General features: G+C 50.7%; 1 pseudogene; it reads right to left on the reverse strand.

Annotated features, from left to right (window-relative positions):
* Window positions 1-2824: 2824 nt before the first annotated feature.
* LOC123115092 (uncharacterized) lies at window positions 2825-9379 on the reverse strand (annotated as a pseudogene).
* Between the last annotated feature and the right edge of the window lie 203 nt (window positions 9380-9582).

A 9582-nucleotide genomic window follows, 5' to 3' on the forward strand; every position in this document is an offset into this window, starting at 1 on the left:
GGAGAATACAGGGGCGATTTGAATTGAGCATCTGCTGCAGAGCTCTTTTTCCCAATAAAAAAACAGATATTGAAAAAGTTATGCCAAAAACCATCATAATATGTGAGAAACTATTGCGGAGCCCCAATATTAACAGCTCAATTTCCCCACTATTTTCACTTGGATGACATGATTGATATTGTTATGCGTACATGCTAAAATATTTTCAAAAATTTTGAACACTTGTAGTGTGATTTTAGACCTTCAGTGCACCGATAGCACCACAAGGCTGGGTTTATTGGATACGTTCCCAACCCTCACCACTGGCCTCACTTCATTAATCGAAGAAACACGGTATATACTCAGTACTCACCAACCTATAAAATGACTCTCCACCTTGCTTTGCATGGATCACCACCAAGAACCTTCAGTCCTCTAAATCCTGAGCGCCGGCTGAGATGAGTGAAAACAAATTGGAAGTTACATGTTTTTGTTCTTCTTTTCTTGCTATTATATGGATGATAAGCCAAGATCTCTATGATTTGTGCTCTGCCTCCCGGGTCGCACGCGCGTGCGGCTCTGGAGGCCTCCAAATCCCTAAACCAGAAGCTGCCGGATCTCCTCCCCTGGCCGCTGCCGCCGCCGGCGGTGGCGGCCGCGCACGGCCGCCAAAGGCGGAGGGTGCTGGCGACGCCCCCACGACAGGCCCCTTCGCGCGGAGCGGGTCTTCCCCGGGGCCAGCCTTGGAGGTGGGGTGGCCAGTGGCGTGATCTTGTTGCTGGTTGTTGGAACACGGCGAGAGTGCAGTGGTGCGAAGGATCCGGGTCAGGAGGCTGTTGTGCGGAGGAGGAGGAAGGCGGTGCGCTGGCGCTAGTGGGCGGCGGCGGCGCGAGCGCTCTGCCATGGAGGTGGCAGCACCGCGGAGGCCCTGCCAGGAAGGAGATCCTGGCGGGCAGCAGGCGATCGGCCGTCTTCATGCGGTGGGCGTGCGATAATGCCCCCGGAAGCGCTGGCGCCAGAGCAATGGATGGAGGTGCGGTCAGACCCAGACCCAGATCCGTTTTGATCTGGGCCTGTGGGGTTGGCTCCGCCGCGCGGTAGTGGAAAGACCACGACTTTCGTCTCGCGGACGGCGCTGGGACTCGCGGTGTGGTTGGAGGCACAATGGAGGGCACGGCGAGGGCGTTCGCCGGATCCTGGCGAGGAGCACCTCTGGTAGGTGGCGGCAGGTGGAGCGCTAGCAACGGCGGTGGCGGCGGCGTTGGTTCAGCCATGGGGGCGGCGGCGCCGAGATGGCCCTGCCAGGAAGGTGTCCTGGCGTGCAGCGGGCGTTCGGCCGCCTCCGTGTGAGGGGATCGCGGCGATGCCCTGGTGGAGATGGCGCCGAAGTGAGGTTGGAGGGGCGGGCCAGATCCAATCTAGCGGCAGTCTCTCAGTGTCGATGAAGGCCGATGGAGCGGATCTGGCTTTTGCTCCGCTTGGAGGAGGTGGTTGCTTCTCGACGGCGATGTTGGTGGAGGTCTGGTTCGCGCTCTCTCGGCAGTGCGGGTAGTGTTGGACCACGGCTACGCGGCTTCGGCGGATTTGTTGCGGTGACGGCGGTGCGAGGCTTCAGGAACGGTGCTGTCCGGTACCTCGTCGGAGTGGAGATGTGCAACATTACAAATGAAAATTCTGTCCGGTTTTGGCCGGCCGGCGTCGATGGCACCCGCGGGTGTCATTCCCCTCTCTGGAGACGACGTCGAGTGTGTCGCCGTCTCCCTCGTGCTTGGTGTTGGCAATTGTCTCCGGGCGAAAGCCTTGGTCCTCTGAAGTGGCATGATGGCGGCGTCTGCGACGTCGTTTCTCTGTTGGGAGCATCGCGCGAGGAGACTGAGTTTCCTGTTGGCGCTACTCCGGTGCTCGTCGTGGCCCTGACCGCTCTCCTCCGGCGCTATGTATGGTCGTCGCGAATGAATCCAAAGGAAGCTGGAGTTGCTATTATTCAAAGGTGTTCGGTGTCGATCAAGACGCGGCGAGGTGTTTTGGTTCTGGGCAGGTTTTTCCGTGTTCTAGTTGTGTTGTCGTGTGTGGCTGTCCTGAGATAGTCGTATGTGGTGTTGTGCTACGCTCGTTTGTTCGCAGCGAGTGGTAGATGTCTTGTGCTTATTTTCTCTCCTTCTATAAAGCTATGGTACGCAATTTGCGTACCCTCAAAAAAAAAAGAACTTTATGATTTTAGTTTGTTATGTTTTTATTTAGGTTCTTGCCATCAAGAAACAATTGGAGTTCTAGGAAGGTATGGTGCCCTTCCCTGTAAATTGTGCTTGCTTTTAGGTTGTTCACATGGATCAAGATATGTTATACTAGGTTTCCCCTCCTTTTAGGCACTTATCTCATTGGTGGCATTTTGGGAGAAATGCCAAGATTTTAGTCTTGAGATGAATTTTTATATACATGGCTTTAACAAACCTCCGCTGAGTGTTTTGGCATGATTCATACTGAAAGGCTTCAGCCTTGGAAAATGCTAGGTGGATTTTTCTCATGGCATGTTGCCTATTACTGAGGTATGCAATGGACATGACAAAAATAGAGTGCTAGTGTAGGATAAGAAGACACATATTTCTTTTGGGGGAAATTGATATGTATAGTAGATGTTGATAAATAACCAATTTAACATAGATCATCTGCATTTTCTGGCGTGCCCAGCTGGTTACTGGATGTGAAAACGCTCGATCACCTATTTCTTCTTCTTCTTCTTAGGAAAGGTAGACCTTCATTTATATCAATAAACCCATGTTACAATCAAGAGCAGTTACATGTTTCAAAACTTGTGGCACATCAGCTAACAGAAAGAAATCCCCATTCACTCTAGCATAGGTAGCAACTCATGCACAGCTACATTGCTCTCCCTATGAACTTTGGAAACAGAATAAGCTCCAAACTCCTTGATCATATCCTTAGAGTTCTCATAGCAAGCCCACCAGCTGGTCCTGCTAACATTACTATCATTCACATCACCCACTACAGCGGAGCAATCGGTCTCCATGTGCACTTTGTTCAAATTTAGTTTATGAGCCTGGTTGAGGACAAAAGATAGGGCCAGGACTTCAGCTTCCTCTGCATCCAAGCATCCATGAAAATGGAAACCCGCTGAGAAGACAATATCACAAAAACAATCCCTGCCAACCGTTCCCACCGCAGGCAATCCTGTGGCTGCAATGAAAGAACCGTCGACATTGATCTTTATGTGATTCTCAGGCGGCTTAGTCCAGCCAACCACATCAACATGGGAAGGCAGGCTAGTAGACTGAACTTCATGCAACTTTTGCTTCCCCTTAACATCATTTGCAACCGGATTTGGGAGGGATAAACACTCCCAGTAATTTCTCAAGAACATCACTGAGTCTCGTATAGTAGCCTTGCCTTTGTTGTGAACGACATCATCTCTCAGGTGCCAAGCCCTCCACAAAACTAGCATAAAATTTTCCTTCATCTCACCAGGGAAAATACTCAAGCTCTGCAAAAGCCAATCCGGGGAGAAGGGCATGATTGACTTGTCTTCCGACAATTTCCATAATTTACTCATTTCCTCTCGAAGAGCTCTCTCTTTTATACATACAACAGTAGCATGATGTGCGTTTTCAACATCAACTCCACATAAGTTGCATATACCATCCAATCCAAGAGTCCTCTTGTGCTTGTTGTCCTTCGTAGGGAGAGAATCAGTGGCAGACCTCCAGGTGAAGATACAGACTTTATGTTGTACATTTGCTTTCTAAACTAGATTCCATAAGCTCTCCCTATCATTACTGGTATTTTTTTAGGATCCTTCGCTAGATCCACCCTGCAAAGAAACTCCAAACTGATAAGCACTCCTAACCGTGAATGTACCATTCTTCTCATAATTCCAAGCCAGAATGTCTACCATTGATTTTGGGGAAGTTTGATCATGTATATTTCTCCCGCTTCAAAATTATAGAACAACTTGTCTATGATCAGCTTGTTCCACTCATTAGATTGAGGAAGCAACAATTGGTTTACCCATCTTAGCCGGCATCTATCCTTCATGGATTGTATGGAAAGGCCAGACCGCTGAGGTCTTGAGCACCTATTTCACTTGAAGGACTGGTATGGAGAATAACATATACTACAAGATTATTTGTTTCATCTTTGTATATTAGAATACTAATTATTAGGTAGTAGCACCAAAGTATGATGTATGTATTGAGCCATGCTGAAAGGAGTTGCTTAAATGCTAGGTTGATTTGGGAAGTGAAAAGTGTAACGCTCAAGGTTGTGGAATATAAATCTTTGGTGCATCATGGGTACATAGGACATGTGGGTCCCAGTTGTAAGATTGTGTTCGCTGTTTCAGTTACTTGGATCAAGTTATTTGGCATGCGTGTAGACTATCATGTGCCATGTGTCACATATAGAGCCGCATCACGGCTCACACTCGTATCGCCAAATAATGGCAAATTAAATATCATACTTGTAGGAACACAACATCCACAACTGTCCACCACTCCTGCACTTACAAGTAAATCCCCGTCCAATATAAAGACAAGGAACAAGCTAGCCACACTAATAGCCTACAAAATAAAGGGCGTAACACACTTCGTCCAACAAACATCAGCAATACGACATCTAAGAAAAGTTCACAGCTGACGCAATAGTGAAAATCGGCGCAGCGAAGTGTGCGTCAACTTCTAGTGCCAGTTGATGGAGAAGATGGTGTCGTTCTGGATCCGAGAATAAAGTTAGACGGTTGTGGGTTGCTGGATACAATGGAGCGCATTGATTGTGGTGCATGGACATTTCCTGATGTGAGAGACATGCCTGTGCTCCGTCATGAATTCTGAAGGTATTTTTTTAGAATTGATGATTAGTTCCATCACGTAGGTTTAGAAGTGGTTTCCTTATTTTGGTTCTTGTAAGACTTGGTGATTTCTAGTAATGAAAATCGGAGAGGCAATCTCTCTTTTATCAAAAAAAGAGAGTTCCATCAGGTATGATTTCAAGAAATTCCTTTGCATCTTTTTTGACATGCCTAAACTTTGTGTCTCAAAGTGTTCTTTCAAGCATATATGTTGTTAACATATACCAATAATCATGCAATCTTCATGAACCTTTTTCAAATAATTTCGATGATGATAGATATTTGTAAACAACTACTCCAGTGCCCCTAAAAAAACAACTATTCTAGTGGCTCAATATCGTTATTTTCTTGATAAATTTGATTAAAAAGTAAGCAACTACCCCAGTGATGGGGAAACACAACACTAATAAGATTATATGCTGAGGGTTTAATTAAGGACCCTGATAAGTGTCATACATGTGGCACAGACACATGTCAAATCCAAACATTTTTTATGGCAAGTTTAGTGACGCGGGGATGACAACTTTAGTTGTCAAACATGACAACTTTTTTTTGGATGACAAGTTTTCATTTTTTTTGGGGGTTTGTTTTTTGTTTTTGGATGGCAACTTTAGTTGTAAAAAAACGTTAGGGCCGCGTCTTCGTGCCGCATGTATGACATTTATTGTTTGGGCTAATTAATATGTGGTATGGCATAATTCTTTGAGCTGAAAACTTCTATCTAATGAAGGATAATGCTTGGATTTGCTATCTTTCGCCCGTTGGATGGAGCATATCCAACGACTAATTATAGAGACATGCATCCTGGATGTAGTAGAGCTATGTGGAAAAAAAAAGAACTGACGATCAGCCAAGTGCAAGTCGTCGCTTGTTTGAGTTCCCCGGCTTACATGTACGATTTTGACGAAACGTGGGAGCAAAACATGTTATACTGCATGTCGCAAACCTGCAGTTCAATTTGCTATTGGTTCCTGTTCGAAAGGCCTGCATGCACGAGTCATCTGCACGCGTTTCGTACGTACAACGACTAATCTAGCTAGAGAGAAATGTTCATGACCAAGTGGTTGTCGATCGAGCCAAGACTATACAATATTTGAGGTACATGTGCTTATAACGCGGTTTTGATACAAAGTAAGTGATGGAGTATATAAGACAATAACAGACGTACGTCAAAAAAAAAAACCAACACAACAGACACCACCCAACAGTAGCCATGCATGAGCTCAGACAAGTTCTTCGCCGACGCCCTGGATGCAGCAACGCAAACAGTCCACGATGCTACTCGTGCATACCGACCTGTCAAGGGTCGGATTGCATTTACTTCCATCCACAATATTGTACTCGTGAGGGCATCTCCAGCCGCGCCCCCAACAGGTCCCCCCAGGCCACTTTTTCGGCGCCGGCGCCGAAAAAACGGCCCAGTCGCGCCCCCAGGACGCCGAAAATCGCCGGTTTGGACCTTTTTTCCGCCCGGCGGTCACAGGCCGAACCCGGCGCGCTGGGGAGCCGTTAGGGGCTCCGGCGCTAGGGAAAAGCACGCCTGGCCCACACCGACAGGGGAAAAGTCAAGGTTTTCTTCCCCCCGACTCGCCTCGCACCCCCGCGCCCTCGGCCACCACTAGCTATATCCCGGCGACGGCCGCCGGCCTACTCCGCTAGATAGCCATTCCCCGCCGGAAAATAGTAGCGCTTCGCCGCGGCAGCCCCTCCCGCAGCAGGTGGGCGTTTCCGGCCGCCGTTTCCGGCCGCGGAGGCGCGGTTTAACGGCGGGTACACGCCCACCGGGCGCAAGGTGTTCGGCGTTTTGACTGTGCCGGTGATGGACTCGGATGAGGAGGAAGAGCTCGCCACGCTGCTGGAGGAGGAAGCCGCGGCCGACGTCCAGGAAGAAGAGCATCTGATGATGCTCGCCGCCCTCGCCCAGCTGCTGGCGAGCAATGAAAAGCCGCGTCGAGGTGGCTCGGCGCCGGGGCGGGTGAAAGCAAAGAACCGGCATCGTCTGCACGACTACTGCATGCTCTACTCCGACTACTTCGCCGATGCTCCACTTCATGGCGAGAGAACATTTCGGCGCCGTTATCGGATGAGCCGAAAGCTCTTCCTCAGGATTGTGAATTCCATCTGGGAGTTCGACAACTACTTCAAGTGCAAGATGGATTGCACTGGCGCTCTTGGATTCACCTCCATCCAGAAGTGCACGACAGCGATGAGGATGCTTGCATATGGAGCTCCCAGTGATTCACTCGACGACTATGGGCGCATGGCCGAGTCCACCAGCGTAGAGTGTTTTTACAAGTTCTGTCGGGCAGTGATGGCAGTGTTTGGGCCACAATACTTGAGAACACCCAATGCGGAAGACACTGCTCGGATCCTAGCCCAGAATGCAGCAAGAGGATTTCCTAGGATGCTTGGAAGCATCGACTGCATGCATTGGAAATGGAAGAACTGCCCATTTGGTTGGCAGGGGATGTACAAAGGCGCCAAAGGCGGTTGCAGTGTGGTGCTTGAGGCGGTAGCCACACAGGACCTCTGGATTTGGCACTCCTTCTTTGGTATTGCCAGGAACTCACAATGACATCAATGTGCTGCAGTGCTCTCCTGTTTTTGCCAAGCTCGTTGAGGGCCATTCTCCTCCGGTGAACTTCGAGATCAATGGGCACCAATACAACAAGGGGTACTATCTAGCTGATGGCATCTATCCGAGATGGTCGACATTTGTGAAGACGATCTCAAACCCTGTGGCAGGAGGCAAGAACGCCTGGTTTGCGAAGGTTCAGGAGGCTTGCAGGAAGGATGTCGAGCGGGCATTTGGTGTGCTCCAATCTCGATTCGCTGTTGTTCGGTACCCCGCTCAGACCTGGTCGAAAGATCAAATATGGGAGATCATGACTTGCTGTGTCATCTTGCACAACATGATCATCGAGAGCGAGCAACAAGACCCAGTGTTTGACACTGAACCATACTACAGGCAGGGTCCTCTAGCCGAAGTTGATCACCAGCTACCGGCAACTTGGACTGCCTATCTCAGTATGCGTCAGGAGATCCGAGACCCACAGGTGCATCATCAACTGCAGAAAGATCTGATTGAGCACCTATGGAGGCTCAAGGGGGACGCCGCGTGATGAAATACGAGTTTTTATTTGTTGAACTATATAATTTGTATTGAACTATTTGTTGTTGTAGTATTTTGTTGAAGTATTTGATTTTTCCGTAATGAAATATGTGTGTGTTGATAATTGAACGCCGAAATCACGCCGAATATGAGCCTATTCTCGCCCATATGGGCCGTTTATTTGCCGAAAATGGGCTACAAAGTGGGTCAATTTCGGCGCCTGGGGGCGGGCTGGGGGCGACGACTGGGCGCAAAACCGCCCCCAGCGCCGAGTGTGTCGCCGGCTCGCCCCCAGACGGCGCTTTTAGACGTCCCTGGGAGGCAACGGCTGGAGATGCCCTGAGCCCGGCCATCCCAATCGCGCCCCAGGTAGATAGTATATTAGTATCAGCAGTGAGAGAGGGAAAAGCGGCCTCAGCTGATACGGAGATCGCACGGCGCATGCCCATGAACACGGCGCGCCCGTTGAAGCTCTTGGTCGGGACTAGGACCCCATCTTCCAGATCCACTCTATAAACATCGTACTCCCTGTGATACTTGTCGTCCGTGAGTCGTAGCGCCCGGTGCACCAGCATCAGCTCCCCGCCATTGTCCACTAGGTGAAGGCTATGTGCCATTGGGTAGAAGCGGAACAGCTCGCTCCAGTCATCGACCGTCTCGAGTCGTGGCGGCTGCTGGCCTTCTGAGCCCATCTTCAGCACCATGACCTCCCCGCAGGGGACACAGCAGACGCGGCCTGCAAAAGGCAAAGTCGCACATATGTAATTTTTGTCCATCACGGTCCAACTCTCGTCGCCGGGCGTAGCAACGGCGAGCACCAAGGGACTGTAGAAGCTGACCGCCACCGACACCGTGGAGGCGTCGGCGACAAGCCCCAAGCCAGACACCCTAATAAATCAATTCTTTCTTATCCCAATCTCAAAGTCGCGGAGCCAAGCCTCATGCTGCACGGGGCTCAGGAGCGCCATCATCGGCGGGAGATCGGTAAGCTGGTGCGTGAACGGGTTAAGCAGGCGAACGACCAGGGTTGGCTCGGCGAGCAGCAGCAGGAGGCCCTCGGGGGTGAGCGTGAGCAGCGTATGCTCGGCCAGCTGCGGGAGGTCCATTCGGATGCACTCGCCGGTGGACAAGTTGAGAAAGCGATGGCGACGGGGGCCGGCAGCGGCAGGTGCCTTGTCTAGCATGATCCACTGACGGGGCAGGAAACGGCCGTCCAAGCCGCTGGCGCGCGGGTCCGGCGAGCACCGCCGCCACGGTTGGCACACGGCGCGGAAGCGGATGTAGTCGGCCACGTCGCTGGCGAGGGCGAGCTCGGCGATCAGACCGGCTGGCCCGTCCCCGAGGCCTGCCCAGTCTCTTGCCTCGCAGGTTCGTGGGAGATCGCCAGGGCGCTGCGGCCGCTTTGCGCGGCGCCTGCACGGGATCATGGTTCGGGAGTCCAACATCCGATCGGTTGCCGCCGTTTATTTGCGGGCCGGGTACATATGGAGAGTCGTGTTCGTATCGTGTGCAGTATTTTTTTAGCATCAGTACAGACACAAGCGCTCATATACACGCGCATACACTCACCCATATGAACGCACACACGCACACCCTACCCCTATGAGCACCTTCGAGAGACTAAGCCGGC

The sequence above is a fragment of the Triticum aestivum genome, chromosome 5B (assembly GCF_018294505.1).
Source record: "Triticum aestivum cultivar Chinese Spring chromosome 5B, IWGSC CS RefSeq v2.1, whole genome shotgun sequence".
Classification (NCBI taxonomy): Eukaryota; Viridiplantae; Streptophyta; class Magnoliopsida; order Poales; family Poaceae; genus Triticum; species Triticum aestivum.